The 22,291-nt window shown below is 40.2% G+C and overlaps 2 non-coding genes across 2 annotated transcripts; one reads left to right on the forward strand and one right to left on the reverse strand.

The window, feature by feature from the left end:
- Window positions 1-2,200: 2,200 nt before the first annotated feature.
- LOC148561691 (small nucleolar RNA R71) lies at window positions 2,201-2,308 on the forward strand. Its single transcript, XR_015886867.1, has one exon. It is a non-coding gene; the product is annotated as a small nucleolar RNA R71 (small nucleolar RNA).
- A 4,549-nt stretch (window positions 2,309-6,857) lies between these two features.
- LOC148561692 (small nucleolar RNA R71) lies at window positions 6,858-6,965 on the reverse strand. The gene has a single exon (XR_015887635.1). It is a non-coding gene; the product is annotated as a small nucleolar RNA R71 (small nucleolar RNA).
- Between the last annotated feature and the right edge of the window lie 15,326 nt (window positions 6,966-22,291).

The raw sequence follows: 22,291 nt of genomic DNA on the forward strand, positions 1-22,291 counted from the left end.
TGAAAAAGAGAGAGAGTGGTAGGGTAGGTGGGGATCCTGTGGGGTCCACAGATCCTGAGGTGTCAAGGATATCTCATCCCTGCACCAAGTGGCGTGCAAAACGCTCCTTTCTGCCAATCCTGGCATTAAACGCCAGGCTGCTGCCCATTTCTGGCGTTTAACGCCAGCTTCTTGTCCATTCCTAGCGTTAAACGCTAGTCTGGTGCCCATTTCTGGTGTTAAACGCCCAGAATGGTGCCAGACTAGGCGTTTAACGCCCATTCTGCTACCTTTACTGGCGTTTAAATGCCAGTAACTATCTCCTCCAGGGTGTTCTATTTTTCATTCTGTTTTTGTTTTTGATTTTTCAATTGTTTTTGTGACTTCACATGATCATCAACCTACAGAAAACATAAAATAGAAAAAGAAAATAGAAATTTAACATAGATAAGTTAAAGATTGGGTTGCCTCCCAACAAGTGCTTCTTTAATGTCAATAGCTTGACAGTGGCTCTCATGGAGCCTCACAGATGTTCAGAGCAATGTTGGAACCTCCCAACACCAAACTTAGAGTTTGAATGTGGGGGTTCAACACCAAACTTAAAGTTTGGTTGTGGCCTCCCAACACCAAACTTAGAGTTTGACTGTGGGGGCTCTGTTTGACTCTGTATTGAGAGAAGCTCTTTGTGCTTCCTCTCCATGGTGACAGAGGGATATCCTTGAGCCTTAAACACAAGGGAGTCTCCATTCACTTGAATGATCAATTCTCCTCTATCAACATCAATCACAGCTTTTGCTGTGGCTAGGAAGGGTCTGCCAAGGATGATGGATTCATCCATACACTTCCCAGTCTCTAGGACTATGAAATAAGCAGGGATGTAATGGTCTTCAACCTTTACCAAGACATCCTCTACAAGTCCATAAGCTTGTTTCTTTGAATTGTCTGCCATCTCTAGTGAGATTCTTGCAGTTTGTACCTCAATGATCCCTAGCTCCTCCATTACAGAGAGAGGCATAAGGTTTATACTTGACCCTAGGTTACACAGAGCCTTCTCAAAGGTCATGGTGCCTATGGTACAAGGGATTGAGAACTTTCCAGGGTCCTGTCTCTTTTGAGGTAATCTCTGCCTAGTCAAGTCATCCAGTTCTTTGATGAGCAATGGAGGTTCATTCTCCCAAGTCTCATTACCAAATAACTTGGCATTTAGCTTCATGATTGCTCCAAGGTACTTAGCAACTTGCTCTTCAGTGACATCTTCATCCTCTTCAGAGGAAGAATACTCATCTGAGCTCATGAATGGCAAAAGTAAATTCAACGGAATCTCTATGGTCTCAGTGTGAGCCTCAGATTCCCATGGTTCCTCATTAGGGAACTCCTTGGAGGCCAATTGACGTCCATTGAGGTCTTCCTCAGTGGAGATCACTGCCTCTTCCTCCTCTCCAGGTTCGGCCGTGTGTGTTGTGGTTATGGCCTTGCACTCTCTTTTTGGATTTTCTTCTGTATTGCTTGGGAGAGTACTTGGAGGGAGTTCATTAATTTTCTTACTCAGCTGACCCACTTATGCCTCCAAATTTCTAATGGAGGACCTTGTTTTAGTCATGAAACTTTGAGTGGTTTTGATTAGATCAGAGACAATGGTTGTTAAGTCAGAGGGGTTATGCTTAGAATTCTCTGTCTGTTGCTGAGAAGATGATGGAAAAGGCCTGCCATTGCTAAACCTGTTTCTTCCACCATTGTTGTTGTTGAAACCTTGTCGAGGTCTCTGTTGATCCTTCCATGAGAGATTTGGGTGATTTCTCCATGAAGGATTATAGGTGTTTCCATAGGATTCTCCCATGTAATTCACCTCTTCCATTGCTGGGTTCTCAGGATCATAGGCTTCTTCTTCAGAGGAAGCTTCCTTAGTACTGCCTGTTGCTGCTTGCATTTCAGACAGACTCTGAGAAATCATATTGACTTGTTGGGTTAATATTTTATTCTGAGCCAGTATGGCATTCAAAGTATCAATCTCAAGAACTCCTTTCTTCTGAGTTGACCCATTATTCACAGGATTCCTTTTAGAGGTGTACATGAATTGGTTATTTGCAACCATTTCAATGAGTTCTTGATCTTCTGCAGGCGTCTTCTTCAGATGAAGAGATCCTCCAACAGAGCTATCCAATGACATCTTGGATAGTTCAGACAAACCATCATAGAAGATTCCTATGATGCTCCATTCTGAAAGCATGTCAGAAGGGCACCTTCTGATCAATTGCTTGTATCTCTCCCAAGCTTCATAGAGGGACTCACCATCTTTCTGTCTAATGGTTTAGACTTCCACTCTAAGCTTACTCAATTTTTGAGGTGGAAAGAACATTGCCAAGAAGGCATTGACTAGCTTTTCCCAAGAGTTCAGGCTTTCCTTAGGTTGTGAATCCAACCATGTTCTAGCTCTGTCTCTTACAGCAAAAGGAAAGAGCATAAGTCTGTAGACTTCAGGGTCAACCCCATTGGTCTTGACAGTGTCACAGATTTGCAAGAACTCAGCTAAGAACTGATGGGGGTCTTCCAATGGAAGTCCATGAAACTTGCAATTCTGTTGCATTAGAGAAACTAATTGAGGTTTAAGCTCAAAGTTGTTTGCTCCAATGGCAGGGATAGAGATGCTTCTCCCATAGAAATCAGGAGTAGGTGCAGTAAAGTCACCAAGCACCTTCCTTGCATTGTTGGCATTGTTGTTTTCGGCTGCCATGGTTTCTTCTTCCTTGAAAAGCTCTGTTAGGCCCTCTAAAGAGAATTGTGCTTTAGCTTCTCTTAGATTTCTCTTCAAGGTCCTTTCAGGTTCAGGATTAGCTTGAATAAGTATGCCTTTATCTTTGTTCCTACTCATATGAAAGAGAAGAGAACAAGAAAGTAGGGAATCCTCTATGTCACAGTATAGAGATTCCTTGAAGTGTCAGAGGAAAAGAAGAATAGAAGGAGGAGGTAGATGGAAGAGTATTCGAACATATAAAGAAGGAGGGAGTTCGAATTGTACCTTGAGGAGGAGTGTTAGTCCTTTAAATAGAAGGATGTGAGAAGAGGGGAAGAAATTTTCGAAATTAAAGTAAGAGATTTTGAAAATTTGGTAATTGGTTTTCAAAAACTAAGATTGAGAAAGAAATCAAGTGATTTTTGAAAAAGATTTTGAAATCAGAAATTAAAAGGATATGATTGAAAATTAATTTTGAAAAAGGGTGTGATTGAAAAGATATGATTAAGATATGATTGAAAATCAAATTAAAAAGAGAAAGTTTTAAAACTAAAGTTGATTACTTGACTAACAAGAAATTAAAAGATATGATTCTAAAATTTAAAATTTGATCCTTTCTTAATAGGCAAGTAACAACTTGAAAATTTTTGAAGTAAATCTTGAATTGAAGCAAGGATTTTTGAAAATAGTAAAAATAAATATAAAATGGAAAGAAATTGATTTTGAAAGAGATATGATTGAAAAGATATAATTTGAAAAAGATTTGATTTTGAAAAATTATGAAAACTTGAAAAAAATGTGAATTAAAAACAAATTCTTCCCTCTAGTGTCATCCTATCGTTAAGCACCCAGAATAGTGCCCATTCTGGCGTTTAACGCCCAAATCTCTACCTTTTTGGGCATTAAACGCCCAGCCAGGTACCCTGGCTGGCGTTTAAACGCCAGTTTTCCTTCTTCACTGGGTGTTTTGAACGCCCAGCTTTTTCTGTTTGATTCCTCTGCTGAATGTTCTGAATCTTCAATTCTCTGTATTATTGACTTGAAAAGACATAGTTTTAAAAAATATTTTTGAATTTTTGAAGAATGGAATCAATAAAAATGCAACTAAGATCAAATAAACAATGCATGCAAGACACCAAACTTAAGAATTTTCATATAAGAGACACTAAGAAATTGAGAATGCATATGAAAAACAATAAAACACACTAAACAAGAGAATTTAAAGATCAGAGTAATGAAATCATCAAGAACAACTTGAAGATTAATGAAGAAGATATAGCATGTTTTCGAAAAATGCAAGAAGAATAAAGACATGCAATTGACACCAAACTTAAAAATTGATACTAGACTCAAACAAGAAACATAAAGTATTTTTGGTTTTATGATTTTAAAATTTTTTTGTATTTTTTTAGAAAATTATATAGAAAAGAAAATAAAGAGAATCAAAACTTTTAATAAGAATTCCAGGAATCATGCAATGTTAGTCTAAAGCTTCAGTCTAAAAAGGATTAGACATGTTTGGCCAAGCTTCAGCAGGACATTACATTCAATAGCTAAATTGATGAGAATCAATCAGCTTTTGTGATGGTGGGAACATCACCTTGAAACTCTAGAATTCATTCTTAAAAATTCTGAAAAGTACTTAATCTAAGCCACAAGATGAACCATCAGTTGTCCAAACTCGAACAATCCCCGGCAACGGCGCCAAAAACTTGGTGCACGAAATTGTGATCATCAACAATGGCGCCAAAGGACTTGGAGCTCTTAAACGTGAATCACACTTTGTCACAATTCCGCACAACTAACCAGCAAGTGCACTGGGTCGTCCAAGTAATAAACCTTACGTGAGTAAGGGTCGATCCCACAGAGATTGTCGGCTTGAAGCAAGCTATGGTCATCTTGTAAATCTCAGTCAAGCGGATTCAAATGGTTATGGAGTTTAAGGTGATAAAATAAACATAAAATAAAGATAGAGATACTTATGTAATTTATTGGTGGATTTCAGATAAGCGTATGAAGATGCTTTGTTCCCCTTGAACCTCTGCTTTCCTATTGCCTTCTTCCAATCATTCATACTCCTTTCCATGGCAAGCTTTACGTTGGGCATCACCGTTGTCAATGGCTACATCCCGTCCTCTCAGTGAAAATGGTCCTGATGCTCTGTCACAACATTGGCTAATCAGCTGTCGGTTCTCGATCATGTCGGAATAGGATCCATTGATCCTTTTGCGTCTGTCACACCCCCCACAATCGCGAGTTTGAAGCTCGCCACAGTCATCCCTTCCCAGATCCTACTCGGAATACCACAGACAAGGTTTAGAATTTCCGATCTCAGGAATGGCCGCCAATAATTCTAGCCTATACCACGAATGTTCCAATCTTAGATTAGAAACCCGAGAGATATGTATTCAAGTCATTGCTAGTAGAACAGAGCTGATTGCTAGGCACATGTTCATAGGTGAGAATGATGATGAGTGTGACGGATCATCACATTCATCAAGTTGAAGAACGAATGATTATCTTGGACAAGAAATAGACTTGAGTTGAATAGAAAAACAATAGTACTTGTATTAATCCATGAAGAATAGTAGAGCTCCACACTTTAATCTATGGTGTGTAGAAACTCCACCGTTGAAAATACATAAGAACAAGGTCTAGGCATGGCCAAATGGCCAGCCTCCAAATGTGTCTAAGATAGCATAAGACTTATCAAAGATGAAAATACAATAGCAAAAGGTCCTATTTATAGAAAACTAGTAGCCTAGGGTTACAGAAATCAGTAATTAATGCAGAAATCTTCTTCCGGGCCCACTTGGTGTGTGCTTGGGCTGAGCATTGAAGCATTTTCGTGTAGAGACTTTTCTTGGAGTTAAACGCCAGCTTTTGTGCCAGTTTGGGCATTTAACTCCAGCTTTTGTGCCAGTTTTGGAGTTAAACGCCAGAATTCTTGAGCTGAATTGGAACGCCTGTTTGGGCCATCAAATCTCAGGCAAAGTATGGACTATTATATATTTCTGGAAATCCCAGAATGTCTACTTTCCAACGCAATTGAGAGCGCGCCAATTGGGCTTCTGTAGCTCCAGAAAATCTACTTTGAGTGCAGGGAGGTCAGAATCCAACAGCATCTGCAGTCCTTTTTCAGCCTCTGAATCTTATAAATTAATCTTACAATCACACCATCAATGATAGAGATTCTAACCAATCAATTTGCAGTCAAGGCTTTTATTTATATTATTTAAAAATCCTCAATTTAAATTCCAATTTACTTAGCTCAACTTCTTGGAACATCTGATTAATAAAACAGCACACTTTTCTGCAACTCGTTGGGAGACGACCTGGGACTTAAAACTCCCAGTAAATTTAATTGAAATTCTCTGTGACACATTTTTAAATTGATAGGCAGATTTTTGGTGAGTAAAGAACTATACTTGCAACGTAACCAATTTAATAAATTTTTAATTCACCAACTTCTGCTTCCCATCAATTTTTGGCGCCGTTGCCGGGGAGTTGCAATAGAGTGCTAATTTTATTAATTAGAATTTATTTATTTGCATTTTATTTAATTTTGCTACTATGAGCTGCATGTTTCTTCCGTCAAATGACGCGTTCACTTCCTGATCCGCGCTTGCTAATATTCGATCCTAAAATTGAAAGGACTATTTCACGAATAAGGCGAGAATAGCGTAGGTTAGCTCGCTCTGAGGGCGGATCTGAAAGTGAATCTGAGGAAGAAACCAACCCCCGTTCTACTGATTCGGTTGTTTGACGTGCAGAAAACATGGCAGCTAGAAGAGTTACCATTCAGGAGGAAGGAGCTCCTTATTTTACAATGCAACCGTTTCAAGCGCATCATCTAGCGGTAGCTATGGATTTTGAAATAAAGACCGCACTGATAAATTTGATGCCCAAGTTTCATGGCCTACCTGCTCAAGAGCCTATCAAGCACTTGAGAGATTTCCAGGCAGCCTGTTCTACTGTCAGGCGTGATGGCACTGATGAAACTTCAATTCTGATGAAAGCTTTCCCATTCTCTCTTGAGGGAAAAGCAAGAGAGTGGTACTACACTCAACCTATAGCCAATGTATCCAACTGGGATACACTCAGAAAGGAGTTTTTGGAGAAATTCTTTCCATCTGAAGTTACTGATAAACTGAGGAAGGATATCTCTACAATTGTTCAGGATGACAATGAGACTCTCTTTGAATACTGGGAGCGCTTCAATAATCTTTTGGAAGCATGCCCCCACCACATGATTGACAAGATCGTGCTACTCAGCTATATCACACAAGGTATGAGGCCCCAAGATAAGACCACATTGGAAAGTGCCAACAATGGGTCTATGAAGAAGTACAAGACCACTGATGAAGCTTGGCAATTGATCCGTGATTTAGCTGAATCTACTCAGAACCACAGACAGAAGCAAGGCCGTTCAAAAGCTGTTGCAGAAGTATCTTCTGGCATAGAGACTGCTGCTCTAAATCGAAGCATCTGTGAGATGACCAACCTGCTGAAGCAAATGCAGTTGAGTCAACAAGCTCAGCAAACTCAACCACAGCAAAACCAACAACTAGTTCCACAAAGAATTTGCGGAATTTGTGCTGATTACAGCCATTACACTGATGAATGCCCGCAGCTCCAATAAGAAGACAACATGGTGGCATCCACTCACAACTTCTATGACTGCCCCAACCAAGGGTACAATCAAAGTGGAAATAATAACCATGGATGGCAGGACAATTCAAACCAGAATTGGAGAGACAACAATAATAGGGGAGGCAGAGATAACCAGGGAAATCAGAGGTGGAATAATAACAACAACAGGCAACAAAATTAACCTTACCGAGCACCTCACCTGAGGCAAAACCAAGGACCACCGAACAATCAGCAGCAAACCTCTCAATTTACTCATTCTTCTGTATCTTCTAATGAAGATTTATTACAAGCTTTTGAGAAAAGACAACTGGCCATGGAGAATACCATCGTGAATAGTATTAATGCCAGTCTGAATGATTTCACCTCTACTCTGCAAGCTTTTATGACACAACTTGGTTCAGCACAAAATTCCAGTAACCAACCTTCAAGCATCACTGGAATCCCCTCTCAACCATTATCCAATCCAAAGGGAGGCATTAATGCCATCACCCTGAGGTCCGGAACCACACTGCAGGAGAGGAATCAGGAGGAACCAAACTCACCAGAATACGCCTCAGCTGAAGAGGTGGTAGAAATCGAAGATGTTGAAGAGGAAGAGGACATACAGGACATAGCTGAAGAAGAGATAGCTCAACCACAGGAAGAAGCACAAAAAGGCGCAGGCACCACAGAAAACACTACTCCCATTCCATTTTCACAACTTGCAAGGAAGCCCAGGAAGCAGCTGGAACCTGATCCTAAAATGGTAGAAATATTCAAAAAGGTTGAGGTAACTGTTCCCTTTTTTGATGTTATTCAGAAGGTACCTAAATATGCAAAGTTTCTAAAAGACTTATGTATCCATAAAGACAAAATTAATGAATTAGAAACTATTCCTTTAGGTAGTTCTATATCTGCTTTAATGGGAGGATTATCTGAAAAATGTAGTGATCCAGGTCCTTGCATAGTTAGGTGTACTATTGGTGGTGTAGTAATTTATGATTGCATGTGTGATTTAGGAGCATGTGTCAGTATAATGCCTTTGTCTATATATGATGTTTTAAGGCTCCCTCCCTTAAAAAGGTCGGCAGCTCGTTTTGTGTTAGCAGATAAAAGCATTATTACAGTGGCTGGAGTTGCTGAAGATGTTTTGGTGAACATTAAAGGGCTCACATTTCCCACTGATTTTTATATCTTGGAGATGCCCCATAATGATTCAGATAAGCCATCATCAATCCTACTTGGAAGACCATTCTTGAAGACATCAAAATTCAAATTGGATGCTTTTTTAGGAACATACTCCTTTGAAATAGATGGCCGCATAGTGATCTTCAATCTGAATGGAGTCATTAACAACCCCCCAGAAGATCGTTCTATCTTCCAGTGTGATGTCATAGACGAAAGTGTGGCTGAAGTCCAAAAAGAAGAGTTTGAAGAGAGGCACACTGGACAAGGTCCGAGTGTGGGGACCCTCTTAACTGACAATGAGGACACTTCGCCATTTTCGCAAGCCCCAGATAATCCAGAGCCTGCCCATGATCAAAAGTTAGAATTGAAACCTCTCCCTCCACATCTCAAATATGCTTATCTTGAGGATGAGCAGAAGCTTCCGGTTATTATTGCAAGGGAACTGACTTCTCAACAAGAAGAGCAGTTACTTGATGTACTGAGGAAGCATAAGAAGGCAATTGGGTGGAGTTTGACAGACATAGTGGGAATTGACCCTCAAGTATGCGAACACGGAATATTTTTAGAAGAGGGAGCAAGACCTGTCCATCAACCACAAAGAAGATTGAATCCCACCATCTTGGAAGTTGTCAAAAAGGAAGTGACCAGACTATTGGAAGCAAGTATCATATATCCCATTTCAGACAGTGAATGGGTAAGCCCAGTACAAGTGGTGCCCAAGAAGTCTGGAGTCACTACAGTAAAGAATGAGCATGGGGAGCTCATAGCAACTAGAGTTCAGAATGCTTGGAGAGTTTGCATTGATTACAGGCGTCTCAACCAAGCTACCCGTAAGGATTACTACCCACTTCCATTCATTGATCAAATGCTGGATCGCCTGTCAGGTAAATCACATTATTGCTTTTTAGATGGTTACACAGGTTATTTCCAGATTCATATAGCTCCTGAGGATCAGGAAAAGACTACTTTTACATGTCCTTTTGGGACTTATGCTTATAAGAGAATGCCCTTTGGCTTGTGCAATGCACCAGCCACCTTCCAAAGGTGCATGATGAGTCTTTTCTCTGATCTTATTGAGGACTGTATGGAAGTTTTTATGGACGATTTTAGCGTTTATGGTGATTCTTTTAACCTTTGCTTAGATGGATTATCTAGAGTATTAGATAGATGTGTTAATACAAACCTTGTATTGAATTTCGGAAAATGCCACTTTATGGTAAAGCAAGGAATTGTATTAGGACATGTGGTATCTAATAATGGCATTTCTGTAGACCCAGCAAAGGTGAATGTTATTTCTAGTTTACCTTACCTCTCTTCTGTGAGGGAAGTCCGTTCGTTCCTTGGCCATACAGGTTTCTACAGGAGATTTATTAAAGACTTTAGTAAGGTGGCACTTCCCTTATCCAGATTACTGCAGAAGGACATTGAGCTCGAGTTCAGTGAAGATTGCAAACAAGCATTTGATAAGCTGAAGACTGCTCTAACTCAAGCCCCAATTGTGAGAGGACCCGACTGGAGCCAGCCGTTTGAGATCATGTGCGATGCTTCCAACCATGCAGTAGGAGTAGCGCTGGCTCAGCGTGAAGGTAAGGACCCTTTTGTTATTGCCTATGCGTCAAAGACTTTAGACACTGCCCAGTCCAATTATACTACTTCTGAGAAAGAGCTACTTGCTATTGTTTTCACTCTGGATAAATTCCGAGCTTATTTACTTGATACTAGAGTAGTAGTGTATTCGGACCATGCAGCTCTAAAGTATTTATTAGCTAAAAAGGAATCCAAAACAAGACTTATACGTTGGATACTGCTGTTACAAGAATTTGATTTAGAAATAAAGGATAGGAGTGGTAATCAAAATTTAGTAACAGACCACTTGAGTCGCCTTGAACATATTAAGGATGATTCTACTCCTATAGATGATAATTTTCCTTTTGACAACCTGCAAGCAGTATCTGAGGTAGTCCCTTGGTATGCACCTGTTGCTAATTATTTAGTTAGCCGCACATTTCCTCCACATTTTTCTAAACATCAAAGAGACAAGCTGAAAAGCGAGTCTAAATATTATATATGGGATGACCCATATTTATGGAGATGTGGCGCTGACCAGATAATTAGACGTTGTGTACCTCAATCAGAATTCCAGTCCATTTTAGAGGCCTGTCACTCATCTGAGAGTGGAGGACACTTTGGCCCTCAAAGAACAGCTAGAAAGATCTTAGACTGCGGATTCTGGTGGCCTACTCTTTTTAGAGATGCTGCTGAGTTTTATAAATCTTGTCACCCATGCCAGAAATTTGGTAACATATCCAGGAGGGATGAGATGCCTCAACAATATATGCTTTTCTGTGAAATTTTTGATGTATGGGGCATTGACTTCATGGGTCCATTTCCAAATTCTAGTGGATATTTTTATATATTGTTAGCTGTGGATTATGTTTCCAAATGGGTGGAAGCAATTCCTACCCGCACTGATGATGCTAACACTGTTGTTTCCTTTGTGAGAAACCATATTATATGCCGCTTTGGATCACCACGAGCGATCGTGAGCGATCAAGGCACCCATTTTTGTAACAGGAGACTAACAGGCTTGATGAAGAAGCATGGGATAATCCATAAAGTTGCAACAGCTTACCATCCCCAAAATGATGAGCAAGTCGAGGTGTCAAACAGAGAAATTAAGCGTATCTTGCAAAAGATAGTAAAGCCTCATAGAAAAGCCTGGAGCACCAGGCTACAAGATGCACTGTGGGCATACAGAACAGCATACAAGACACCCATTGGGATGAGTCCCTTCCGCTTGGTTTATGGAAAAGCTTGCCATCTCCCAGTTGAAACAGAACACAGAACCTTCTGGGCAGTTAAGGAGTGCAACATGGGAATTGAGAATGCTGGAACTGAAAGAAAGTTGCAACTGCAGGAACTGGAGAACCTTAGCCTGGAAGCTTATGAGAACTCCAGAATATACAAGGAAAAGATGAAAGCTGTGCATGATCAAAACATCAAGAAGAGAGAGTTCCAACTTGGAGATTTTGTTCTCCTTTACAAATCTCGACTGAGGCTCATGCCCTGTAAGTTGAGATCAAAATGGGAAGGTCCATACAGAGTAGAGAAGGCTGAACCGTACGGAGTCTATCACCTAAGCCATCCTTCAAGCTCTGAACTTATTAAGGTTAATGGACATCGCCTGAAGCTATACCATGGTGAGAAGGTGCAGAAAAATAACGAGCTTGAGATCTTCCGCCTGGAAGATCCCCACATCGCAGCAGATTGAGCAATTGCAGCGTCCAACTTACGGACGTAAAAGCAAAGTGCTTGGTGGGAGACAACCCACCGTGGTATGATCGTTCTTTTCTTCACTCTTAGTTTTTTTCTTTAAGAACTCTTCTCTTTATTAGTGCTTTCGTGCTCTTTCAATTACATATCTTTATCTTTTATTTAAAAAAAATACAAAAATTCACCACGCGACGCGATCGCACCAGCGACGCGTCCGCGTGGCAAGGGGAGTAAAGAAAAATAAAAAAAATGAACAAAAAGTTACGCAGGAGGAGCGCTGGAGTCGTGCCAATGGCACAAATTGACCCACGCAACCGCGTCTCTGACGCGTTCGCGTCGCATGGGAATCATAGCCTCCCACGCAACCGCGTGCCCTGCATTTTTGACGTAAAAGGGTGCACAATGCTATATTGTGCGAGAGTGGTGCTGGATTGGTGCTGGAAGCACATTCCTTGTCACGCGACCGCGTCGCCGACGCGGTCGCGTCAATTACTTTCTGACGCACACTCACGCGATCGCATGACCCACGCGATCGCGTCACCCAATTTTGGCTATTAAAATAAATTGAACAGAGAGTTGTGCTGGAGCGAGGCTACACTCGCGCCAGCAGCGCAACACGGGTCACGTGACCGCGTGACTGACGCGATCACATCATCTTACCTGATGCGCACCCACGCGAACGCGTGCCCCACGCGGCCGCGTCGCATGCGCCGCGCAGCTAACCCCCAATTGCCAAATTATCTTATCTTTCTTTCCTCCAAATCCTAATTTTTCTTTTCCCTCCTTCTTTCTTCTTTCCCCCCTTCCCCCTTCTATCTCACCTCTCACTCTCTCTCTCTCTCCTCCATTAACAAGGTTTTACCTTCTTCTTCCTTCTTCTCTTTCCTATCATTCTTATTTTATTATGTATATATATTATTATTTTCTTTTTCTTTTCTTTTTTTTCTTTTCAAACTTTTATTTTTCTTCTTCTTCTTTTCCTTTTACATGGTGTTAGAAACCTTTTGAGTCATCACCCCTCATTATATGCTTGTGGATTATTGCAAATTGTTTGACAATTATTTTTTTTCTCCTATTAAAGGGATTGCTTGCATGTTTATCTTCATATTTTCTATACCCTATTCACCATGCATGCTATATGTTTGTGAAAAAGCTCATGTGGCATTATGCACTTCTCTATGTTGCTATACTATTCATTGCTTGCTTTTCACAACTTTCCCTTATTATTTTATTAATTAGATTTAATTGTCAATACAAACGTGATAGTTTGTTACAAATGGTAATCTAAACTGGACATTGAATGTTTGATATATGCTACTCATGCCTTTGCCTGCATGCCAATAAACCTCTTGCATTCCATTGTCCTACATGCACTTGCTATATTTCCATTGATGAGCTTTTCACATGTAATCCGGACCATGTGTTAATGCCATTTATCTTTATTGTGCATTGACTATCACTTACAATACCCTCTTCCTTGCTTTATCTCTTTGAATTTAATTTCCTTTCTCTTCCCTTCTTTTAGGATGGCCACCAAGAAAGGAAAAGAGAAAGCTACTTCCAAACCACCAGCAAGAAGAGGAACTAAAAGAGCATTAGTGGCAGAGCCTTCTTCAACCGCAGTCAAGCCCTCAACAAAAAGAGTTAAGAGGATAATAAAGGTGGACGACAAGGAGAAAGCCTTTCCAGCAAAGGACACTGCGCGATTTCCCAATCGCTACTGTGAGCAGATGTTCCCTATCCTAGCAGAAAGGAACTATAACAATGAATACCTTCTTATCCTCCCGTCCAATATTGCCGCCTTTGTTGAGCCGCAAATTGAGCGAAGACAATGGGGTTTCTTACGGAGACAGCCGAGGCAGGTCAATCTCTCTTGGGTAGTTGAGTTCTACTCCAACTTCTACATACCGACCCTGCAGTCTGTTTATGTCCGGCAGAAGCAAGTCCCCATCACAGAAGAGGCCATTCATCAAGCTCTGAGTCTTCCCCCTATTCCAGCAGGAATGGACGCTTTTCAAGAATCCACCCTTCAGCGCCAGAGATACCAATTTAACTGGGACTCCGTTCTCGGAGTCATTGCATTACCTGGTAGCCGTTGGATCTACTGATACCACCGTACCCGCCCTAAGGAAATCTTGGCTTCCGCACTTACCTTGGAGGCTCGCGTATGGGCATAGATCATGTCCCATTACGTCTTTTCGAGCACTCATGAGTCCTCTTTCACTGCAGACATGGCTGTTCTACTATGGTGCATCCTTACAGACCAACCTCTGAATCACTCAAGACATATCCGGAATGCTATGGAACACGTACAAATCGCGGGCAACCTACCTTTTCCCACCCTGGTCTCAGATCTTGTCTCAGTAGCCGGAGTCTCCTACAGAGCTGGGGACACCAAAGCCATGCTTGCATGGGATGATCAATATGTCCCTAACGGGAAATACCTCAGACTTTCAGCAGCCACTACAAGCCAGCCTACTGAGCCAGTTGAAGATATTCCTTCTTCAACACCACAAGCATCTACCACTGAGAAATTGCTCCAACAGTTATTTGAAAAGTTGGATCGGCATGAACAGAAAGCTAAGATGAGAGAGCGTCGTAACAAGCGCCGATTCACATACCTCAAGGAGTTGATCATGGGCAAATTCAAGGACTCAGACACTCTGGACTCCACTTCTTTTACCAGCACCGGGAGCCATGATGGTCCCGACTGTGGAGATACTGCTACCAGCCCACCGCTATTCCTGACAGATGGCACCGAGGACGGTGCAAAGCCTTAAGTGTGGGGAGTGATGTGCGGAAAACGATCCGACACAAAACTCACCGGCAAGTGCACCGGGTCGCATCAAGTAATAACAACTCACATGAGTGAGGTCGATCCCACAGGGATTGAAGGATTGAGCAATTTTAGTTTAGTGGTTGATTTAGTCAAGCAGATCAAGAGTTGATTGAGTGATTTGTGATTAACAGAAATTAAATTGCATGAAAAGTAAAGGGAGAGGAGTAAATTGCAAGAAATTAAAGAGAACAAAAAATAAAAGTGCTGAATATTAAAGAACAAGAAAATAAATGGCAGAAACTTAGAACGCAAGAAATGTAAATTGCAGAATCTTAGAATGCAAGAAATGTAAATGGCTTGAATTGTAAATGGATCAGGGATGTGGGATTGCAAAAATTAAACCAGAGAGCAGTAAATCTCAACAAACAGAAACGTAGAAGATGGATCTAATTGAACCGCATCTTAAATGCAAATGAAAATAAACTTGGTGTAGCAATGTAACAAGGAAATTGAAATTGAAAGATGTAGATCTCAGGACTCAAGAGACTAGATAACCAAGTCTAGATCTCACTGCCTTCTTAGATCCAAATTTAGAATTCAATTGCAAAAGATTAAAAATCAAAACAGAAGAAAACTTGGATTCAAATCTCAATTCTCCAATGATGCAGTGAAAGAAACAAAAAGAGATCTCAAGGTGAGATTGAGACAGAAAGGTTCTCTACTATGAATACTATGAAAACTCTTAAAGAAAACTCTAAACGAAAAAAAAACTCCCTAAAACTTCAAATCCTAAGCTATTTATACACTTTCTTCAAATGATCATTAAGCCTTGAATTGGGCCTTTAGCCTTGATGGAATTGGGTTGCTAGTAGCCTCTGTTGATTGCTCTTGGTGTTGGGAGGAAATCCATTAGTGAACCAGGCCATGAACCATTCACGTTTGAGCCAACGTTTGAGGCAAACGTTGACTCAAACGTTACTTGAGTGAGGCATTATGCAGCTAGGCCGTGTGCTGTCTTCCACGTTTGGCTCAACGTTTGAGGTCAAACGTGAGCTCAAACGTGGACCTCCCTTTTTGTATGCTTCTTGGGGGCTACTTTGTCCTCTTGTCGCGTTGCCAATTTTGTGCCCAATAGAGACTATTATATATGGTTGGAAAGCTCTGAATGTCAGCTTTCTAACCCACTTGGAATCACCTCAATTGGACATCTACAACTCAAGTTATTCTTGTTGGAAGTGTGCCCCTTCATGCTGTTTGGCGCCAACGTTTGACCTCACGTTTGAGGCAAACGTTGGCTCAAACGTTGCTGTGCCCAGGAGCTCCAACTCTCTTCTTTTTGGAGCCAACGTTTGACCTCACATTTGAGGTAAACGTTGGCTCAAACGTTGCTGCCTCCAGGGATGCCATTTCTCTTCTCTTTGGCGCCAACGTTTGACCTCACGTTTGAGGCAAACGTTGGCGCAAACGTTGCCTTCCCAGGAGCTTCAATTCTCTTCTCTTTTGGCGCCAACGTTTGACCTCACGTTTGAGGCAAACGTTGCCGCAAACGTTGCCTTCCAGGAGCTTCCATCTTCAGCCAACGTTTGACCTCAATGTTTGAGGCAAACGTTGGCGCAAACGTTGGCTTTTCCCCAGGGTGTTCTTCAACTGCTACTCACGTTTGAGTTGACGTTTGAGGCAAACGTTAGCTCAAACGTGAATTCCATTTTCTCAAACCCATTCTTGCAACCTTCTTCCATAATGTTGGCACACCTTTTGTTTCCTTTCTTCACCTACAAGTAATCAAAACAACCAATCAAAGTATCACAAAATTTACAAGGTTTATAAATCAATTAATTATCAACTAAAGTTAGCTTGAACCTCATGATTTTGTATCAATTAAAAGGTGGTTGATTGATTTAAGGAAACCATGCAATTCCAATTCAAATGGCTAATTTATAATGCAAGAAAGTGCATAAAACTAACTGAAAACAAGAGAAAAAGACTAGTGAAACTAGGCTAAGATGACTTGTCATCACAACACCAAACTTAAAGCTTGCTTGTCCCCAAGCAAGAAAAGAATTATTAAGAAGAAAGAATGAAAACAAAAGGGAATGCTCATGTTAGCAGAATATTATTGGTAGTTCATGGGGTTTTATGCAGATATGTAACTTATCCACTTCTTATTGATAATTAGGCCTAGAAAGTTTCCTTTAAGCATCAAGCACTACACTGCTATGACCTCTCATTATTCCTTTGTCCTTGTTTACTGAAATATTTTTTTTTCATATACTTTAGTTCAGTGTCATGTGTAACAAGCTCCTTTCTTTATTTATGCTTGACACATTATTCACTTTAGACACTTGGCTCACATGCCTTCTTAGAATATTGATGCCCAGCACCTCTTTGGGTTACTAAATGTCTTGTAGCTAGGTTGCTCTTGATAGTGGATTTTTAGTTGATAATCCCGGGTTAGTTAACCCAAGTTACCAAGTGTTAATGCACTCCAAAGAACTTAATAATCCAAGCAGATCCTAGTACAAAGACACCACAGGCATATATTCTAAGGTTCAAGCTATTGATGTCTAACTTTGTTTCTTTTTATTTTTTTTTCTTTTATTCTGTTGCCACTTTTTGGCTATTTCTTTTCTCTTTTTGTTTTTCTTTTCACACAAGGACTTTTATTTGATTGAGATTCATAGACAGTGAGCTGCTTTCTTCTTAAAGAGAGAACAATCTATTCCTTTTATTCACTGATAGTGAGTTGCCACACAATCACACATATATGCCACCACTTACTATTATTTGACTTCTAGCTAACAATGAACCATCTTACTTCATGTTTCAAGCATTTCTTTTATTGAATTGAAAAGATGCAAGGGACAAGGCATGCATTAGTTAAGTGAAAGTAACCACACAAGCACACACTTAGACTAGCTTATTTTAAAAAAATTTCTACTTGTACTAGCTGAAAACTTTAGCAAGATAAAAATCATAGCATTTCTCAACAGCAGAAGTTAAGTATAGATACAACCTATTGGTTTGCAGTTCTTTTGTCTTCCTTTCTGTTGTTCCCTTTTTGCGTCATGGTTCGTAATGTCTTCAATTTGTGGTTAGTTCCCTGCACAATTCTCAAAAGTTGCTTGCTTTCCAAGCCCTTTGGGTGACTGATTAGTATGCATAAATTGAGTGCGGCTTTTGGATTTAATTTGGTGTGGGAACACCAAATTTAGTTCCTTGCCACTTCCTCTGATGCAACAAGTTACTATGTGTAAAATCTTGTGCTCTTGCTAAAGGTAATGGGGTTAAACTAGAGAGCAATTAAGTAGTTGAATAATCTGTTTGATTGCCTGGAGCTAGTATTACGCAAGAAGTGAGAATGTGCTTTTAAATGATGTTTTGGTGGAACACCAAACTTAGAATCCTTCATTCTCCCTTAAATTGTTTTGGTGTGCAACACCAAACTTAGCTTCTTGCAATGCATACCAATCATTCGACATTTTTATTGAAAAGGCTATGAAAAGAAAACTACCTCAGATTGGGTTGCCTCCCAACAAGCGCTCTTTTAATGTCACTAGCTTGACATTCTCTGTGCTTGCTCAGTTCAGATTTTGAGCTTCCTTCTCCTTGTCCCCTTGTCCTCCTAAGTGAGGCTTTGCTTTGTGATGCTCATCCTGGATGAGTGATTCTTTTCCTTTAGCCCTCTTCTCACTCATTCCTGTGAGATTCTTAGCTAATTGTCCCATTTGCCTCTCAATTCTCCCGAGTGAGGCCTCCTGGTGTTTGCTTATCATCTCTTGATGTGTCATCATTCTCTCTACTAAGATCTCCAGATTGGTGATCCTCTGAGAGTCTTGTGAAATTTGTAGGTTGTGGGGTGTTGGGGGTTGGAAAGGTGGGTAATGTGGTAGTATGTAGTGATTGTTGTTGGTATGGTGGTGTTTTTGCAGGTTTGGGAAATTGGGGTTGTTGTAGTTGAAGTCCCTTTGTTCCTGATGTTGAGATTCCCTCATTCTTAGATAAGAATGTGGCTTCCATGGTGGAAATTGTGCATTCACTGTAGTAGAATGGAGAAGATCAATTTGTCTAGCTATTGACTCCAATTGTTGCTGAGTTTGCTGATGTAGCTGTTTGCTTTGATTCATGACTGCCTTCATTCCTTCAAGATTCATTATCTCCTTTTCTGATGTTGTATTCTGTGGGGTCTCAAATGAGTGTTGATTATTGGCTCTTTTGTCATTGAACTCTGCAGTTCCTTGAATGGTTGCTGTTGCGTTGAACAGGCCATCTGAGAAGTGATCCACCGCTCTTCTTATTTCCGGGGTTAATCCTTCATAGAACGCTTGGAAATCCGCTTTGTTGCTTGCCTTCTTGTATTTTTCCCATGCTTTGAACAATGATTCTTCCCCTCCTTGTATGAATGGATGTACTCCCTCTTTCATCTTGATGTGTTGTTGGGACGAGGAGAATTTGGCTAGAAACTTGGCAACCAAATCATCCCAACTAGTTATACTTCCTTGGGGAAAGGTTTCAAGCCATTGTGCTGCTTCATCCTTCAGTGAGAAGGGAAATAACAAGAGCTTAATGGCATCATGATTTACACTATCGAGATTGACAGCACCACAAGTTCTTAAGAAGGTAGATAGATGTTGATTTGGGTCCTCCAATGGTCCTCCCCCAAACGAGCAGTTGTTTTGGACCAATGTGATGAGTTGTGGCTTCAGTTCAAAGTTATTTGCATTGACATTAGGGGTGAGAATGCTGCTTCCACAATGTCTAGCATTTGCAAAGGTGTAGGAGGCCAATACTCTCCTCTGTTGTGGGTGATTGTTAACTCCTCCTCCTGGATTAGATGTATCTCCTTCCATCTCGTGATATTCTTCCTCAGATTCTTCTTCTCAAACAATATTTTTCCCTCTTTCAGCTCTTCTTAACCTTCTAAGAGTTCTCTGGTCAACTTCAGATAAAACAGGAATGGATCTCCCTGTACCTGACATACAAACAAAACAAAAGAAACACCAACAATAACACTTCAATCTATTGCTAGAATGAAGTTTAGTTTAAGCAAAAATTCGAACAGTTAGTGGGTTAGTTGAAAATTAGAGAAACAGAAAATAAAGATGCTAGATCTAGATCACCACCTCACTTAGTCATTGTCAATCTAATCAATCCCCGACAACGGCGCCAAAAATTTGATGTGCGGAAAACGATCCGACACAAAACTCACCGGCAAGTGCACCGGGTCGCATCAAGTAATAATAACTCACATGAGTGAGGTCGATCCCACAGGGATTGAAGAATTGAGCAATTTTAGTTTAGTGGTTGATTTAGTCAAGCAGATCAAGAGTTGATTGAGTGATTTGTGATTAACAGAAATTAAATTGCATGAAAAGTAAAGGGATAGGAGTAAATTGCAGGAAATTAAAGAGAATAGAAAATAAAAGTGCTGAATATTAAAGAACAAGAAAATAAATGGCAGAAACTTAGAACGCAAGAAATGTAAATTGCAGAATATTAGAATGCAAGAAATGTAAATGGCTTGAATTGTAAATGGATCAGGGATGTGGGATTGCAAAAATTAAACCAGAGAGCAGTAAATCTCAACAAACAGAAACGTAGAAGATGGATCTAATTGAACCGCATCTTAAATGCAAATGAAAATAAACTTGGTGTAGCAATGTAACAAGGAAATTGAAATTGAAAGATGTAGATCTCAAGACTCAAGAGACTAGATAACCAAGTCTAGATCTCACTGCCTTCTTAGATCCAAATTTAGAATTCAATTGCAAAAGATTAAAAATCAAAACAGAAGAAAACTTGGATTCAAATCTCAATTCCCCAATGATGCAGTGAAAGAAACAAAAAGAGATCTCAAGGTGAGATTGAGACAGAATTTCCTCAATTCTTCAACACCCAAGACTCTAAATCCCCAAATAGCTCAAAACCCAAAGGTTCTCTACTGTGAATACTATGAAAACTCTTAAAGAAAACTCTAAACAAAAAAAAAACTCCCTAAAACTTCAAATCCTAAGCTATTTATACACTTTCTTCAAATGATCATTAAGCCTTGAATTGGGCCTTTAGCCTTGATGGAATTGGGTTGCTAGTAGCCTCTGTTGATTGTTCTTGGTGTTGGGAGGAAATCCATTAGTGAACCAGGCCATGAACCATTCACGTTTGAGCCAACGTTTGAGGCAAACATTGACTCAAACGTTACTTGAGTGAGGCATTATGCAGCTAGGCCGTGTGCTGTCTTCCATGTTTGGCTCAACGTTTGAGGTCAAACGTGAGCTCAAACGTGGACCTCCCTTTTTGTATGCTTCTTGGGGGCTACTTTATCCTCTTGTCGCGTTGCCAATTTTGTGCCCAATAGGGACTATTATATATGGTTGGAAAGCTCTGAATGTCAGCTTTCTAACCCACTTGGAATCACCTCAATTGGACATCTACAACTCAAGTTATTCTTGTTGGAAGTATGCCCCTTCATGCTGTTTGGCACCAACGTTTGACCTCACGTTTGAGGCAAACGTTGGCTCAAACGTTGCTGTGCCCAGGAGCTCCAACTCTCTTCTTTTTGGAGCCAACGTTTGACCTCATGTTTGAGGTAAACGTTGGCTCAAACGTTGCTGCCTCCAGGGATGCCATTTCTCTTCTCTTTGGCACCAACATTTGACCTCACGTTTGAGGCAAACGTTGGCGCAAACGTTGCCTTCCCAGGAGCTTCAATTCTCTTCTCTTTTGGCGCCAACGTTTGACCTCACGTTTGAGGTAAACGTTGGCGCAAACATTGCCTTCCAGGAGCTTCCATCTTCAGCCAACGTTTGACCTCAACGTTTGAGGCAAACGTTGGCGCAAACGTTGGCTTTTCCCCAGGGTGTTCTTCATCTGCTACTCACGTTTGAGTTGACGTTTGAGGCAAACATTAGCTCAAACGTGAATTCCATTTTCTCAAACCCATTCTTGCAACCTTCTTCCATAATGTTGGCACACCTTTTGTTTCCTTTCTTCACCTACAAGTAATCAAAACAACCAATCAAAGTATCACAAAATTCACAAGGTTTATAAATCAATTAATTATCAACTAAATTTAGCTTGAACCTCATGATTTTGTATCAATTAAAAGGTGGTTGATTGATTTAAGGAAACCATGCAATTCTAATTCAAATGGCTAATTTATAATGCAAGAAAGTGCATAAAACTAACTGAAAACAAGAGAAAAAGACTAGTGAAACTAGGCTAAGATGACTTGTCATCAGGGAGGTCGGTCAGTACCTGACTTCCGGAGGTGAATTCTCTTCTCTGGCACCAATAATTAGGATATTTTAGTTAGATTTTCTTTCTTTTATAGAATAGAATAAATTGCATAGGTTAGAATAGTTGCATGCATGTTCTACTTGATTGAAAAGACAATAAGTTTCTTTTAAAAATCTATCTTTGGAACAAAATTTCACTAATTTTTCAAAATTTTTATGATAAATCTGCTTGAGTTGTATTTGGAACATGATGTTTGAGCTAGAGAACACACAACCTGTGAAAGATTTGAGCCTTTATGTAGTTACATTATTTAACCATAATTATTTTATTCTTGTGTGTTTACTTCTCTATGATTGTAATCTATATTTTGTTTTATCTTATATGTCCAATATTTATTATATTTACATGCTTGCACATGATTGAGGCCATTATTTGTTTAAACTCACTTATCCAAATCAAGCATACCCTTCTCAATT

Source organism: Arachis ipaensis, chromosome B6 (assembly GCF_059453495.1).
Source record: "Arachis ipaensis isolate K30076 ecotype BB chromosome B6, ASM5945349v1, whole genome shotgun sequence".
NCBI classification, from domain to species: domain Eukaryota; kingdom Viridiplantae; phylum Streptophyta; class Magnoliopsida; order Fabales; family Fabaceae; genus Arachis; species Arachis ipaensis.